Source organism: Chiloscyllium plagiosum, unplaced genomic scaffold (assembly GCF_037043375.1).
Source record: "Chiloscyllium plagiosum isolate Xiang-an unplaced genomic scaffold, Cpla_swu_hap1 HiC_scaffold_14, whole genome shotgun sequence".
Lineage (NCBI taxonomy): Eukaryota > Metazoa > Chordata > Chondrichthyes > Orectolobiformes > Hemiscylliidae > Chiloscyllium > Chiloscyllium plagiosum.
In genome coordinates this window covers 125,270,280-125,288,777 of record NW_028270152.1, presented here as the reverse complement: position 1 = coordinate 125,288,777, position 18,498 = coordinate 125,270,280, and positions in this window count along the sequence as shown.

Below are 18,498 nucleotides of genomic sequence, written 5' to 3'. Positions count from 1 at the left end.
AATACCATCACCTCGTTTCTGTCTAACTCCGTAGAGGGGCAGAATGGTCTCCCGCTGTCTAATTGCCTTACTGGCTGAATGTGGTCTTTCTCTCCCTCTGTAACAGCATTGAGGAGTGGATTGAGAGAACAACACAGGAGGTAGGATCATCAGTTGGCCAATCGCCCCCTCAGGCCTGCTGCAAAATTCAGAATGCCCTTGGCTGATATAATTGTGTCTGAGCATCCTTTTCCTGTCTGTTCCCAATAAACACTGACTCTGTTAGCTATCAATGGTCAGTACAGCTCAGCCTTGAATGCCTTCAATAACCCAGTCTTCACTGTTCCCTGGGAATGTGAAAATCGGCAAGGAGAAAAAATTATCCTTAACTCAGTCTTAATTAGAAGACACTTATTTTATAATATATTTGATCAGATTAGATTAAATTAGAGTAAATTAGACTCCCTACAGTGTGGAAACAGGCCCTTTGGCCCAACCAGTCCATACCGACCTTCTGAAGAATAACCCACCCAGACCCATTTCCCTCTGACTAATGCACCAAACACTATGGGCAATTTAACATGGCCAATTCACCTGACCTGCACATCTTTGGACTGTGGGAGAAACCGGAGCACCCCGAGGAAACCCACGCAGACACGGGGAGAATGTGCAAAATGTGCCAACCTCACTAAAAAATCACCACTGCTTTTGAGGAACAGGAAATGACAATAATTAGGAATTATGAATAGACAAAAACCATTCAGCCTTCCAAACATGCCCCACATTACCAGTGACTATATTTTGGTTAAATATCTATCAACGCCAGCCTGCACAGCACCCTCACAAAGCTATTTCCAGATATCAAAGGATCATAAGAAACGAGAACAGAATTAGCTCCATCGAATCTGCTCTGCTGCTTGATCATGGCCAGTTTGTTTCTCAACCACATACACTTCACTCCTCCGAATTACCCTTGATTCACTTATTAATCAAAAGTTTACCAAACTCTATCTCAAAGACGCTACTGTGTTACTGTGTTTGTTCATATATGAGTGTCTGTATGCGTGTTTGTGCATTTGTCTGTTGTAGATTTAAGGGATTATTTTATCCAGGACTCTTTTAAATTTAAGTTTTCGGGCAGAGTTACCGAGCAATCTTCCAGAGCAACTTGAGTAAATAGTTTGTGAGACCTTAGTTTTTTTAAAAGTTGGAACAATAGAAGCAGCCTCAATGAGTACAGTCAAGGTTTCAAAGAAGCAGGGCGTATATTCGGCAGTTTGCAGCAGTTGTAGCCGGGATCTCACCAGGGTTGTACATTGTACTACATGTCGCTGGCTGCTACTCTCTCTGAATTTTCCTTTCTGGATTGCAGGAGTTGCATGTCCTGCAGTTTGTTTTCCTGAATTTTGTGCCCAGGGTGTGTTTATGAGCTGTTCCCACATTGGAACAGTTACTGTTTAGTAGTAAAATAATTTACTGAGTTTTGTTAAGATTTCCAAGAGAGTTAAGTTATTCCACGTTCATCTTTCTTTGATTATATTTTTACAATAGTGTTCAAATAAACTGTGATTTGCGTAACTTCAATTACTTTGATCAATTGAATTGAACCTGGAACACGGCACCTTATGTCTAAAATAAGAAAACATTAGGGTCCAGGCTAACTTCTTAATATATTTTGAGAGTTCTGCTCTGTTCTGAAAGACTGTGTAATGGGATCTCTCTTGTTTTGGGGACAGGCGATTAATTGAAATGGGGAATAACACCTTGTTTCCTCGTATGTTTAAAGTGATGTAATATAATCCTCTGCTGGTTCACCAACTCCACTGTGCAAGCAGTAGGCTTCATAGAATCTATTCAACATAGAACATAGAACATAGAAGAATACAGCGCAGTACAGGCCCTTGGGCCCTCGATGTTGCGCCGATCCAAGCCCACCTAAACTACACTAACCCACTACCCTCCATATACCTATCCAATGCCCTCTTAAATGCCCATAAAGAGGGAGAGTCCACCACTGTTACTGGCAGGGCATTCCATGAACTAACGACTCGCTGAGTGAAGAACCTACCCCTAACATCAGTCCTATATCTACCCCCCCTTAATTTAAAGCTATGCCCCCTTGTAATACCCGACTCAATACGCGGGAAAAGGTTCATACTGTCGACCCTATCTAACCCCCTAATCATCTTGTACACCTCAATCAAGTCACCCCTAAACCTTCTTTTCTCTAGCGAAAAAAGTCCCAAGTGCCTCAGTCTTTCCTCATACGATTTTCCTTCCATACCAGGCAACATCCTGGTAAACCTCCTCTGCACCCGTTCCAATGCCTCCACATCCTTCCTATAGTATGGCGACCAAAACTGCACACAATATTCCAGATGCGGCCGTACCAGAGTCTTATACAACTGCATCATGACCTCAGGACTCCGGAACTCAATTCCTCTACCAATAAAAGCCAGTACGCCATATGCCTTCCTCACCGCACTATTTACCTGGGTGGCAACTTTCAGAGATCTGTGTACATGGACACCAAGATCCCTCTGCTCATCCACACTACCAAGTATCCGACCATTAGCCCAGTACCCCATCTTTTTGTTATTCTTCCCAAAGTGAATCACCTCGCACTTAGCTACATTGAATTCCATCTGCCACCTTTCTGCCCAGCTCTGCAGCTTCTCTATATCCTGCTGTAACCTGCCACATGCTTCCTCACTGTCAACAACTCCTCCGACTTTCGTATCATCCGCAAACTTGCTCACCCAACCTTCTAACCCCTCTTCCAGGTCATTTATAAAAATGACAAACAGCAATGGTCCCAAAACAGATCCTTGCGGAACACCGCTAGTGACGGCACTCCATGAAGAAACTTTGCCATCAACTACTACCCTCTGTCTTCTTCCATCCAGCCAATTCCTAATCCAAACCTCCAACTCACCCTCAATGCCATATCTCCGTATTTTCTGCAGTAGCCTACCATGGGGAACCTTATCAAATGCCTTACTAAAATCCATATATACCACATCTACCGCTTTCCCCTCATCAACCTCCTTCGTCACCTTTTCAAAGAATTCAATAAGGTTTGTGAGGCACGACTTGCCCTTCACAAAACCATGCTGACTATCCTTGATCACATTATTCCTATCTAGATGTGCATAAATCCTATCCCTTACAATTCTCTCTAAGACTTTGCCCACAACAGAAGTGAGACTCACCGGCCTATAGTTACTAGGGCTATCCCTACTCCCCTTTTTGAACAAGGGAACCACATTTGCTATCCTCCAGTCTTCTGGGACTACTCCTGTAGACAAAGAGGACATAAAAATCAAGGCCAATGGCTCTGCAATCTCCTCCCTTGCTTCCCAGAGAATCCTAGGATAAATGCCATCAGGCCCAGGGGACTTATCTATTTTCACCTTTTCCAGGATTTCCAACACCTCTTCTCTACATACCTCAAAGCCATCCATTCTACTTATTTGTGCCTCAGTATTCTCATCGACAACAATGCCCTGTTCCTGAGTGAATACTGAAGAAAAGTATTCATTCAGTGTCTCCCCAATCTCTTCCGCCTCCACACGCAACTTCCCCCTACTATCCTTGACTGGACCTATTCCTACCCTAGTCATTCTTTTATTCCTAACATACCTATAGAAAGCCTTAGGGTTTTCCCTAATCCTATCTACTAAGGACCTTTCATGTCCCCTCCTTGCTGCTTTTAGCTCTCTCTTCAGGTCCTTCCTGGCTACCCTATAACTCTCAATCGCCCCAATTGAACCTTCACGTCTCATCTTGAGATAGGCCGCCCTCTTCCATTTAACAAGGGATTCCAATTCCTTATTAAACCACGGCTCCCTCGCACGACCCTTTCCTTCCTGCCTGACAGGTACATAATTATCAAGGACACTCAATAGTTGCCCCTTGAACAAGTTCCACATATCATTTACACTCTTGCCTTGGAGTCTACTTTTCCAAGCCACACATCCTAAGTCATGCCTCACCGCATCATAATTTCCCTTACCCCAGCTATAATTCTTGCCCTGTAGTACACACTTATCCCTCTCCATCACGAGTGTAAAAATCACCGAATTATGGTCACTATCCCCAAAGTGCTCACCTACCTCTAATTCTAACACCTGGCCTGGTTCGTTACCCAGAACCAAATCCAGTATGGCCTCACCTCTTGTTGGCCTGTCTACATATTGTGTCAGGAAACTCTCCTGCACACATTGAACAAACACTGACCCATCTAACGAACTTGAGCTATAGCTTTCCCAATCAATATCAGGAAAGTTAAAGTCCCCCATAACAACCACCCTATTACTGTCACTCATCTCCTGAATCACCTTCCCAATCCTTTCTTCAATGATTCTAGGACTATTAGGAGGCCTGTAAAAGACTCCTAACAGGGTGACCTCACCTTTCCTACTCCTAACCTCAGCCCAAACTACCTCAGATGGCAAGTCCTCATCCATCGTCCTTTCCACCGCTGTAATACTATCTTTGACAAGCAATGCCACACCTCCCCCTCTTTTACCCCCACCTCTGACCCTACTAAAACATTTAAATCCCGGAACCTGCAACAGCCAATCCTGTCCCTGTTCTAGCCATGTCTCCGTAATAGCCACAACATCGAAGTCCCAGGTACCAACCAACGCTGCAAGTTCACCTACCTTATTTCGTATACTTCTTGCATTGAAGTATACACACTTCAAGCCACTTCCCTGTTTACAGGCACCCTCCTTGGAAATTGATGCCATGTTCCTCACCTCCCTACACTCCAGGCCCTGCACCCTGAAGCTACAATCTGGGTTCCCATGCCCCTGCCGAGTTAGTTTAAACCCCCCCCAAGAGCACTAGCAAACCTCCCCCCAAGGATACTGGTTCCCCTCAGGTTCAGGTGTAGACCATCCTGTTTATAGAGGTCCCACCGTCCCCAGAAAGAACCCCAGTTATCCAAAAACTGGAACCCCTCCCTCCTGCACCATCCCTGAAGCCACGCATTTAATTGTTCTCTCTCCCTATTCCTCGAATCTCTATCACGTGGCACGGGTAACAAACCAGAGACAACAACTCTGTTTGTTCTAACTCCAAGCTTCCAACCTAGCTCCCTGAAAGCCTGTCTAACATCCTCAGCACTCCTCCTACCTATGTCGTTGGTGCCAATGTGGACCACGACTTCGGGTTGCTCCCCCTCCCCCTCCAGGACCCGGAAAACACGATCAGAGACATCACGTACCCTTGCACCTGGGAGGCAACATACCAAACGTGAGTCTCTCTCGTTCCCACAAAACCGCCTATCTGTGCCACGAACTATCGAGTCCCCAATTACTACTGCTCTGCTCTTCTTCACCCTTCCCTTCTGAGTAACGGGGACAGGCTCCGTGCCAGAGACCTGAGCCCCGTTACTTACCCCTGGTAAGTCATCCCCCCCACAAGTATCCAAAACGGTATACTTGTTCTTGAGGGGAATGGCCGCAGGAGGTCCCTGCACTGGCTGCTTCCTCCCAGTCCCCCTCACTGTCACCCATCTATCTGCCATCTTTGGAGTTACTACTTCCCTATAACTCTGATCTATGACCCCCTCTGCCTCCCGAATGATCCGAAGTTCATCCAACTCCAGCTCCAGTTCCCTAACACGGTCTTGGAGGAGCTGGAGATGGGTGCACTTCCTGCAAGTGTAATCGGCAGGGACGTCGATGGCATCCCTCACCTCATACATGTTGCAGGAGGAACATTGCACTGCCTTCACTGCCATCCCTCTAAAGCTAACTGTTTAAACAAAAACTGTGTCTAAATAATACAAGCAAAATTCAGCACTTACCTGCTTGCCACAACAGATGTTATTATTAGGTTAGAGGAGGAGGGCGGGTGGGAGGCACTACCCGTGTAGTGCCTCGGGTTCCTCTCCTTCACGCTTTTAAAGGGGGAAAAAACTAACCCAGCTAAGCTTACACTAAGCTTATTCAGTTTGGAATTCATTCCATCTAGTTCACACTGACCAGTGAGTTTACCCACAATGCCAGTAGGGAGAGAATTCCAGAAATTTGACCCAACGATTCTGAAGCAACAGCAGTATATTTCCAAATCATGGTGGTGACAGGCTAGGAGTGGGTGGGGGGCGGGGGGGGGGGGGGGGGATGTTGTGCGTGTAGGTGAAACATGCAGGTTGTGTTTGAAACAGACGAATCACAACTTTGGTGATCCCTTTGGCCATGAGCTGATTCCTGACACCATGCCGTGACCATTATTAACTTTAACTGTACAGTGCTCCAGAAAGTACTTCACTGTCTTAACCTATCTGCTGTTTGAACCTTGAGCTGTGAAATACAGACTTAATGATGACAACAATCTGCTGCTGACACTCTCGGGTTGAAACCTGCAGAAACAAATCTGATTCGAACTCACACCAAAATTCCATCCATCTGACATTGCTGTCCACGCTGATCTATATCGCTATTGTGTCTGGCAATGTCTTTATTTTACTATTCTTAAGCACTTTAACTCTTCTGTTCATGAAACGTCCCTCAGTCTCTCTGTGTCGTTTATTCAAATCCCTGCCAGTGGTTCATATTAAATTTGTTTTCCTTCATGTGTATTTTCTCGCATGCAATGATTTTTGCCTTCAACACCCAAATGCATCACGCACACGCACACACACACATGTGCATCACACACTTTCACAAACACATGCATGCTCGAGCACTTGCACATGCACACACACACCTTCACTTATACTGGTCCAATGGAGATGGAAATCCTCCCCTTTTAGACAGTAATCTGTTGAGTGTATCATTCCCATATGATAATAACGTTTTGCAATACTCCCCATGCTGGGCAGATAGTGTAGTTTACTGAGCAATGCACTAGCATTGTGGGCTGTCATCTTGGCCCAGCGTACATTGTTTGAAGTGTTCTGTGAAGCAATTTCAGAATTTGATTGAACAAACCATTTCAATTCACCTGAAAATACCTTTATTCAATGTTCTCACTCTTATAATTTTGCTCTCGAAGGATTCACTCCTCCAGTTAGTCCCACTGCTCTGTCTTTTTCCCCATATTTCCACAACAGGTTCTCAGGTAATTAACTATCTGTTTCTGTCTTTAATGTGGACCTCTCTGTCCCTCTGTACCTTTCCGTGACCTTGGTTTCTGGCTCCCTAGTGTATCGACTGCTGGCATGGTGAAGTTCAGAGACAATGATATGGTGTGTGTCAGGCTGTTGTTCACTTCCCAGCGTGTCCCATGTGGTGCTCCATGGACAATGGGGTGTATGTCATTTGTTTGTATCCCTATCGGAGGAGGTATCTGGGGAGTATAAGGTGAAGAAAGCATATGAACTTGTGCCAGAAGCCGACAGGCAGTGTTTCAGGAATCTAAAAAAGGGTCCCTGATTTAAACACAAATTGAGTTTGAAAGAATGAAAGTAATTTTGAAAGGTGGGGAAGGGTATAAAAAGCTGAGCAAACCTATGACACTCTTAGAAAGGTTCTTTTTTCGAAGGAGTTCAAAAATTCACTTCCTGCAATAGTGAGAACTCACGCAGAAGAGCAGAGAGTTACAATGGTAAGATTAGAAGCAGAAATGGCTGATGATTATGAGTTTGTCCATAAATCAAAGTTTGGATGCCATGATGGATTGAGAAGAATGTATGAGAACTTCTTACAATATACACCTGTGAGAGTAAGGTTGACTGGCACAGGCCAGGAGTAGCAGGAAAAGACGTTATAACATTAAGAGGTACAGAGGCATGTAATTTGTTGATGCTGAGAAATGAGGAGACATGTCATTCAGAAGAACTATTGGAGAGATGCAAATTGCTCCATTATGTAACGTGTGGTTGGTGTGTCCGGTGAAACCATCAACAGAAGTACTTCGCAACTGGGAAGGAGACTTTGAGCTTGGTGTTGGTGTCACAACACTTCAGCATTTAACTTGCAAATAAGACAAATCTATATACGATCATAACACCAAAACGTCTTTGGAGAAATTTAGGGAGAAAACATCTGGTCTGTTCAGATATAGGTTTTTATTGCTGCCATTCGATTTGGAAGTTATACAGATGACAGGACAAGAAACTATACTTGCTGACAAGTTGTCGAGACTTGAATGAAGAAAGACAGAGGCGTTCTGCGGCAGGAGTATACAGACTGAAATAGAATGGAGTTGTGAATGTTTGCATACTTACTGTCAATGTCATATATATGTATTGTAGTCCACAAATAGAGTAAGAATAATGGGTTTAAAAAGAAGCTGCTGTTGTGTATTAATGGTTCATTCTGTCAAAGGAGGAGATGTGACAATGCTGTCATTTTGAAAATGTTATTTTCTCTTTTTTTTTAACAGAAGTCCTAAAGGCAGAGATGCCTAACTGCCTATTGAAAATGGCTAAAGTAACTAACTTAGAGGCCTTTAGGTTTTATTAAAACAGTGGTAACAATTGTAGGGCAGTGGCCAGCTCTCCCAGACCAGATCTTCTCATTTTGATTTTAGCTGCAGCATTCAGAAGCTGCTCGGTGCCCCAGGCGGGTTGGAAGCTTCAATACATGATCCCGAGCTGCTCCTCTCTCTGAAAACGGGCATGCATCCAGCTGACTTTTCTCAAAATTGTGTATGCTTCAAAAGGATTTCTCATCTAAGTCCAAAACTGATAATGTTTCAGAACAAAAGGCCTTCATTCCAGGAAGGTGTGAACAAAACATTGTTGATAAGCTTCTACAACTTTTTTTTAGGTTAAGGGATCAAAACTGCACATAATGTGCCAGATGTGGTCTTAGCAATGACCTCTACAGATGTAGACTCGTAAAACGTGTAGCTGGAAAACCACAACATGTCAGCCACACCCAACGAACAGGAGACTCGATGTTTCAGGCATATTCCTGATGAAGGATTATACCCGTGACGTCAATTTTCCTGCTCCTCGGATGCTGCCTGATTGTCTGTGCTTTTCAAGCCTCACACTGTTCGACTCTGATCTCCAGCATCTGCATCCTCACTTTTACCGGTACAGATGTTGTAAAACATTCCTGATTAAACCTGGTTCCATTTGCCAGAAACACAATCATTCCACTTCGCTTTCAAATCACTAACAGCAAGTGCAGACTAACTACATATGATTCGTGTACCAGGATCATAAATATCGTCTGTATCACAGAATTCTGCAATCTCTCTCCACTTAAATTGTTTACCATTGTTTTATACTTCCATCCAAAATAGTCAACTCCCATTTTGCTATATCTGGATAAGGTATGCTCACTAACCTCCCTTTGCCTATATCACATTGATGACACACGACCTCCATTTGATGACATACTGGATGACCAGCTTGGTGTTTAAGCTAATTGCGCTTTGATATATTCAGGAGAAAGTGAGGTATGCAGATGCTGGACATCAGAGCTGAAAATGTGTTGCTGAAAAAGCGCAGCAGGTTAGGCAGCATCCACGGAACAGGAGAATCGACGTTTCGGGCATAAGCCATTCTTCAGGAATGAGGAAAGTTTGTCCAGCAGGCTAAGATAAAAGGTAGGGAGGAGGGACTTGGGGGAGGGGCGTCGGAAATGCGATAGGTGGAAAGAGGCCAAGGTGAGGGTGATAGGTCAGACTGGGGTGGGGGCGGAGAGGTCAGGAAGGAGATTGCAGGTTAGGAAGGCGGTGCTGAGTTCGATGGATTTGACAAGGTGGTGGAGGGGAAATGAGGAAACTGGTGATATCCGAGTTCATCCCTTGTGGTTGGAGGGTTCCTAGGCGGAAGATGAGGCGCTCTGCCTCCAACCGTCGTGTTGTTGTGGTCTGGCGATGGAGGAGTCCAAAGACCTCCATATACTTGGTGGAGTGGGAGGGGGAATTGAAATGTTGGGCCATAGGGTGGTTGGGTTGGTTCGTCCGGGTGTTCCAGAGGTGTTCAGTCACTTCCTCCAGATCTTTGACACAGATATTGATCGTTGATGATCCCATAGTGATTTCTGAGGCACTCCACCAGTTACAGCTTTGTAATATGACAATAAGCATTTATCTCTACTCTATTTCCTGTTAGTAACAGCTTCCTGTGTAGCAGCTCACGCAATTTAAATGGCCTCCTGAGCAGTAAAATGTACTCAATGAGGTAAAATGATTAGTTCTATTTTCCTCTGTAACTCTTTAAATAGGCAGAATGGTCTCCTCCAGTCTCATGGTAACTATAATGACTGGCTGAATGAGAAGGTCCCCTATCCCTGTCACAGCGTCGAGGGGTGGATGGAAGGCACAATACATGAGGTAGTGGCAGCAGTACATCCCTGTAACAGCAATTCTCAAACAGATAAGATTAAGGGTAAACAGGTCATCAGCAATTCAAAGCTGGTTTTAAAAGAAGCTGTCACAGAGTGGCTGGTGGCTCTGTGTGAAATATTCCATGACTCTCTGGATTAAAGGAGTGACCCAGTGAATCTGGAGACCCTCCAATGTGGCGCCTGTCTTCAAGAAACGAGCTAGACTGAAAGCAGGAATCACTTAGCCTAACCATTAATGCTGGGAATCTGTGAGAGTCTGTTATTAAGGAAGGAACTGCACGGCATTTAGAAAAGCTTCACACAGAGTCAGCATGGTCTAGGTAAAGGCGAAATACATTTTGCCTGTAAAATCATGCAAAGTTTTTCTGGAAAACCATGAGAATGTAACAAGTGGCCTTGCTAAAGGGGGACTGGTAGACATGAGGCTTTCCAGAGATTTTCCACAAGGTATCACAAAATAAAGGTTCCTACGCAAGACAGAAGCTCATAGTATGATGGATAATGCATTAACATGGGATGACACTTGGTAAACACTTACAAATCGGAGAGTCATGATTCATCGATCTTTATGAAAAAATGTATCTGCTGGAGTACCAAAAATATCAGTCCGATGGCAAGAGCTGCTTACAAGAGCTGCACTCAGCTCCTGACGGCGGAAGCTGAGTGCAATATACATTCGACACTGACAACCAAAAGGCAGCTGTTATTAAGTGGCGAGGACTCCCAAAAAAGAACAGTCGAACGGATTGGCGTGTTTCTGTGTCTGAAACATAACGTCACCATGTTGATGCAGAAATGTTGGTTCATTAGACTGGTTCCTGGGATGAAAGGGTAGAATTAATGAATACATCAAAAATGCTGAGGTGATTACTCATTGTGGTTTAAATGAATGAGGGTGCCATTACTGAAACGGACAAGATGCAGAGGAGGCTTGACAAGGTCGGTGTTGAGAATCTGATTCCACACCAGGGCAGAGTCTCGAAGTCAGGGATGTAGATACAGAATAAGGAATATCGATTTCAAACTGAGATGTAAAGAAATGTCTTCTTTCAGAAGGCAGTGAATGGCTGGAATTTCCTAACCACGAGAGTTGTGGAGGTTGGGTCACTGATTGTATTTACAGACGGGTGGATTGGTTTGTGAGATTTCCGCAAGTTGAGGGATGCAAGGGGTTAGCAGGAAAGTGGAGTTGAGCCGTGGAGTAGATCAGCCATGTTCTTCTTGAATGACAGCACAGGTTCCTACTTCTTACGTTCTTATTTATGTTTTTGGAAAATAATTAATTATTTTCCTGGAAGTCATAATGTAAAATGTTGCATTCAGAGACAGCAGAGGATTTGTCTGAGTTGACCTTGTGTGGGGCATGGGAGCTGTATTCAATGCGAATCTGGGCCTGTAACATGACCGACATCAGGAGCAGAAGTGACAGAGAGGAGAAGCCTGAAAAGAAGGATTAGGGGAGGGGGGTCACTGCCTGACTTAGCCTGGATTTTCCTATACATTTGCCAAACTACACCAAACCATCGGAGTGGCCTCAATCTGTTCCTGCACAGCAGGACCGAAGGGCTGAATGGAACGGACATGAATGGGCCATTAGGAACTTTGACACTATTCCACCAGTCAATAAGGTCATGGCTCATCTTATTGTGTTCCCAGCTGCACTTTTCTCTGATTTCACAATGATCCCTGATTTATCTGTCTATGGAAAATCAGACAAAATCAGCCTCGACATAATATGAAGATTCAGCCCTCCCAATCTTCTGGTTGAGAGAATTCCCACTTGAATGAATTCCCACTTTGTGAATTTCTCCTCAGTCTGGTTCTGATTGAGGTTGGAGGGTGTCACTGTTTCCACTTCTAGTCCCACTCCTCCACTGCTCACAACAAATTTTAAATGTAACCAGGTTGGCGATATGGCCGATGATAAAGGTTTAATACTGGGTCAGGTTCAGTTATCAGAACAAGTCAGTTGGATTTCTTCAGTCAGCTACAAGTAATTAACAGAACTAACTGTGTTGTATGATGGATATGTGGTTAGCACTGCAGCCGCACACCACCAAGGAGCTGGGTTCAATTCCAACCTCAGGTGAACATTCCCCACGTATCTGTGTGAGTTCCCTCCCAATACTCCAGTTTCCTCCCAGAGTACAAAGATGTGCAGCTTAGAGTGGATTTGCCATGCTAATGTTTTAATCTTTCAAGACTTAATGTTTCAAGCTCTCTTCTGACCACTTTTCGCATTACAAATATTTCAGTCATGAAATTGTTCTTGTCTTGGACGTTACTTCATGATTAGGAAAAATATATGAATGTAGGAATGTCGCTTGATGTAATTCAGGAACAAAGCTTATTAAACGAAAGTTATTGTTTCAAGTGATTTGTTTCAATTCCACAACAGCTGATGACAGAACTTCAATAAAACTGATAAGAATTGGAATAAAAGTGAATTTCACAATGACAACCATAAAAGCATCATTTTGTCTGAAAACCTTCCTGTTTCACTGATCACCTTCGGTAAAGAAAACTAATGTTATTACCTGGTCTGGGTTAAGTGAGACTTCACACCCATGACAATGTGCTTTACTTTATATTGGCTTGTGGAATGGCCTCAGAGTCAGGGCAATTAGTGATGGTCACCAAATGCTGCCCTTGGCAGAGATGCCAACGTCCGCGAAATAACAAAATTGAAGGTGAAGTCAAATAAAGGAAGATGATGAAAATCTGAAATTATACAAGGCAATGCAAAGAAACTAACAGAAAGTGCTGGGGAAGCTTCCTGAACAGAAAGCAGCTGGAAAAGAGTGTGATTAATACCACTGACAGGGAAGTCTGCTTTGAAGGGAAGGAGGAATCAATAGAGAAAGAGAGCTATTGAAGAAAAAGAGCAAACAAAGAGAATGATGATCAGCTGGGCTGGAAATAAAATGTGAGATTAACCTCATTTATTTTTCGCCACTCCCATCTTCCTGAATATCATGTACTTGCAAATACAGGTATTCCCCTCTTTTCAAAAGTTCGCTTTTCACCACTTCCCTTTCCGAATGACCTACATTAGGACCTTGTTTCGCTAACCAAACGAAATCCGTAGAGAATTTTCACTTTTACGAAGAAAGGCGAAATTTTTCCCATATAAATTAGTGCTACTGCATTTTACACCATATCAGTTTGTGAACGGTTTCCTTCAGGTAACGAGGGAAACTTGAATTTGTCTAAGTCCATGTTTAAAGCGATTTGATTTCCCCTGTCAGTATTCCCTGAGTGTGGTCATCTTCTTATATTTCTTAACGCGATATGGGTATCTCTGACTGGGCCAGCATTAGTTCATTTTCACAGTTGCCCTTAAGAAGACCTTGAGCCACTGCAGTCCACGTGATTGATCTGAATTGATTTGATTTAGTTCAGTCAAATGTACAATGGAGAGGTTTGTTTTGCGAGTAGTGCAGGCACATGATAGTAAACAAGAAAACAAAGATCGTGGGGTCCTTCCACAGAGTAAGACATACACACATGAGTGATACCCAGGTTTTGGTTGCTGTTTTGATAACAATTGAAATTTAACCAATAATTTTAAATTATGTCTTCGATACCAAAACCCAGTTGAGTTAATTGCATTGCCAACATCGATCCAATGAGCCATCACCTGCTTCAAACGAATAGAGAAGCCGTTACCATCACAACGAGGCCGAAAGAGACAGAGACGAAGGGAAGGAGAGAGAGAACAGATGGACAGTCAGTCGAAGAGAGAAAGGAAACAAAACAACGAAACAAACCGTCACATGGAGAGGGAGCAGGGAATATAGTAGGTTTAGGGAAAGAAACAGAAGGCAGGGAAAAGGAAAACAGAGGAAAACAGACCGTGTGAGACACAGTGAGAGACAAAGGACACGGGGAGCTGGGAATGGGGTCACAGGGAACTGGGGGGAATGGGTGAAGCTGGGGGTGAGGACCAGAGAGACCTGGGAGTGAGCACAAGAGGGAGCTGGGAGGAGGGAATGAGGATTTATTTTGACCTGTAACAAGATGTCCAGACAGATCACAGTAAGCAAGGATGGACAGAACGATGGGTGTAAAACATGTCTGAGAGGCATATAGGTTACGCTGCACAGCGCATGCGCTAGGCGAGATCAACATGAACAAGATCAACATTTATCGAAGATGAGAGAGTCCATTCATCAGTCTAACAACAGTCAGGAAGAAACTGTTACTGAACCAGCTGCTCTGTGTTTTCCCGCTTCTGTATCTTTTAGCCTGATTGAAGAGGTTGTGGGAGAACTTTACAGGCATGTGACGGGTCTTTGGTAATGTTAGAACAAAGAACATTCGAGTACAGGAACAGGACATTCGGCAGTCAAAGCCTGCGCCGATCCATATCCTCTGTCTAATTCTGTCGCCTATTTTCTCAGGGTCTGTATCCCTTTTCTCCCTGCCCATTCATGTATCGTTCTGGAAACATCTTAAATGGAGGACCACTGGTCACAATTCTCCATTTTGAGAAACTGCCTTCCCCGACCACGCTCTGGATCTTGTTGCCCAGCCAGTTCTTTATCCATGTAGCTATCACACCCTGGACACCATGTGACTTCACTTTCTCCATAAGCCGACCATGGGAAAACATATTAAATGCCTTCCTGAAGTCCATATACATGACATCTACAGCCCCTCCCTCATCAATCAACTCTGTCACTTCCTCAAAGAATTCTATTAAGTTGGTACGACATGACCTTCCCTGCACATAACCATCTTGCCCATCACTGATAAGGCCATATTCATTCAAATGAGAATAGACCCTATCCCTCAATATCTTCTCTGGCAGTTCCCAACCCCTAATGACAGGCTCGCTGGTCTATAATTAACTGGATTATTCATGTTACCTTATTTAAACAACAAACTTCCAGTCCTCCAGGACCTCAGTTGTGTTCAAGAATGCTACAAAGATATCTGTTAATGCCCCAACTATTTCCGCACCCTCTTCACTCAGTAATCTGGGATAGCGGTGGAGCTTCTCGTCAAAAGGAAGAAGGTAGCTTACATAAGGTGGAGAAGCTAGGGTCAAGCTCAGCTCTAGAGGATTACAGGCAGGCGAGGAAGGAGCTCAAAAATGGTGTTAGGAGAGCCAGGAGAGGGCAAGAGAAAGGCTTGGCAGAACGGATTAGGGAGAACACAAAGGCATTTTATACTCATGTGAGGAATAAGAAAATGGTCAATGAAAGCGTAGGGCCGATCAGGGATACCATAGGGAATTTGTGTGTGGAGTCCGAGGAGGTAGGGGAAGCCCTAAATGAGTTTTTTTACTTCTGTCTTTACGAAATAAACGAAATTTGTTGTGAATGAAACCATTGAAGAGCAGGTGTACATGCTGGAATGGACAGAGATAGAGGAAGCTGATGTGCTGAAACGTTTGTCAAACATTAAGATTGACAAGTCGCCAGGTCTGGACCAGATTTGTCCTCGGCTGCTTTAGAAAACGAGAAATGCCATTACTTCGCCACTTGCGAAGATTTTTTCATCTTCGCTCTCCACTGGAGTCGTACCTGAGGACTGGAGAGAGGTAAATGTAATTTCTCTCTTCAAGAAAGGAAATAGGGAAATCCCAGGGAATTGCACACCAGTAAGTCTCATGTCTGTCTTCTGCAAGGTGTAAGAAAGTATTCTGAGGGATAGGATTTATTACCATCTGGAAGAGCATGGCTTGATTAAATGCAGTCAACACGGCTTTGTGAGGGGTAGGTCATGCCTCACAAACCTTATCGGATTCTTTGAGGATGTGACTAGAAACGTTGATGAGGGTCGAGCTGTGGATGTGTGTATATGGACTTCAGCAAGGCATTTGATAATGTTCCCCCGGGAGGCTCATTCAGAAGGTCAGGAGGATGGGATACAGGGGAACCAGCTGTCTGCATACAGAATTGTGGGAGGCACGGTGGCACAGTGGTTGGCACTGCTGCTTCACAGCGCCAGAGACCCTGGTTCAATTCCCGCCTCAGGCGACTCTCTGTGTGGAGTTTGCACGTTCTCCCCGTGTCTGCGTGGGTTTCCTCCGGGTGTTCCGGTTTCCTCCCACAGTCACAAGGATGTGCAGGTTAGGTGAATGGACCATGCTAAATTGCCCGTAGTGTTAGGTTAGGGGTAAATATCGGGGTATGGGTATGGGTGGGTTGCGCTTCGGCGTGTCGGTGTGGACTTGTTGGGCCGAAGGGCCTGTTTCCTCACTGTAATGTAATGCAATCTAATCTAATTGGCTGGCCAACAGAAGACAGCGAGAGGTAGTAGAAGGGAAATATTCTACCCGGAAGTCAGTGGTGAGTGCCCTCTGTCCTTGGGCCTCTACTGTTTGTTAGTTTTATTAATGACTTGGATGAGGGGATTGAAGGATGGGTCAGCAATATTGCAGACGACACAAAGGTTGGAGGTGTCATTGGCAGTATAGATGGCTGTTGTAGGCTAGCGGGACATTGACAGGATGCAGACGTGGGCTAACAGGTGGAAGGTGGAGTTCAACCTGGACAAATGCGAGGTGATGCATTTTGGAAGGTCGAATTTGAAAACTGAGTACAGGATTAAGGATAGGATTCTTGGCAGTATGGAGGACTAGAGGGATCTTGGTTTGCAGGTAGATAAATCCCTTAAAATGGCCACCCAAGTGGACAGGGTTGTTCAGAAAGCATATGGTGCTTTTGGCTTTCAGTAACACGGGAATTGAGTTTAAGAGTCGTGAGATCTTGTTGCAGCTCTATACAACTTTGGTTAGACCGCACTTGGAATACTGCGTCCAGTTCTGGTCGCCCTATTATAGGAAAGATGTGGATGCTTTGGAGAGGGTTCAGAGGAGGTTTACCAGGATGCTGCCTGGACTGGAGGGCTTATCTTATGAAGAGAGGTTGACTGAGCTCGGAATTTTTTCATTGGAGAAAAGGAGGAGGAGAGGGGACCTAGTTGAGGTATACAAGATAATGAGAGGCATAGATAGAGTCGATAGCCAGAGACTATTTCCCAGGTCAGAAATGGCTAACACGAGAGGTCATAGTTTTAAGCTGGTTGGAGGAAAGTATAGAGGGGATGTCAGAGGCAGGTTCTTTACACAGAGAGTTGTGAGAGCATGGAACGCGTTGCCAGCAGCAGTTGTGGAAGCAAGGTCATTCGGGACATTTAAGAGACTACTGGACACGCATATGGTCACAGAAATTTGAGGGTGCGTGCATGAGGTTCAATTGTCGGCGCAAAATCGTGGTCTGAAGGGCCTGTTCTGTGCTGTTCTGTTCTATGTTCTATGTTCAATGTTCTAGATGTTGGCAGCCTTTCTGCGGCAACGAGCCATGTATATAGAGTCAGTGGTTGGGAGATTGTCTGTGCACCCAACCTATTGTAGTTTCTTATGGTCCTGGGCAGAGCGTTGCTGTATGAAGCTGTGACGCACCCAGACAGTATGCTCTCAATGGTGTATCTGTCGAAGTAATGCATGCTGAATTTCCTGAGCCTCCTGAGGAAGAAAAGGCGTTGTTAAACTTTCTTGACTGTCACACTTATGCGAGAAAACCAGGGTATGTTGTCAGTTATTGTCACTCTGAGGGAGTTGATGCTCTGCACTCCCTCAACCATTGATGTAGATAACAGCGTGTTCCTCTCCTTTCTTTCTGAAGTCAATGATCAGTTCTTTACTATTGCCGAATTTGAGAGAGAGGTTATTATCATTACACCATGCCACTAAGCCCTCGATCTCATTTCTGTATTCTGACTCATCGTTGTTTGATATCCCTCCTGATTTGGTGATGTCATCAGCGAACTTGTAGCTGGCGTTGTTTGGAATTTGACAACACAGCCGCGTGTGTACAGGGAGTACAGTAGGGGGCTGAGGACAAGCCATGGGAGTAAAAGAGTACAGCAGGGGGCTGAGGACCAAACCATGGGAATACAGAGAGTACAGTAGGGGGCTGAGGGCACAGTCATGGGAGTACAAGGAGTACAGTAGGGGACTGAAGGCACAGCCATGTGTGTACAAGAAGTACAGTAGGGGGCTGGGGGCAGAGCCGTGGGTGTACAGGGAGTACAGTAGGGGGCTGAGGGCACATCCATGTGTGTACAAGGAGTACAGAAGGGGCTGATGGCAGAGCCATGAATATACAGGGAGTACAGAAGGGGGCTGAGGACACTGCTGTGGGTGCACGGGGAGTACAATAGGGGGCAGAGAACACATCCTCCAGGATTTCCAGTGTTGTGTTTTGTTGTGGAGAATGTGCAGATACCTATCTTCACAGATTGT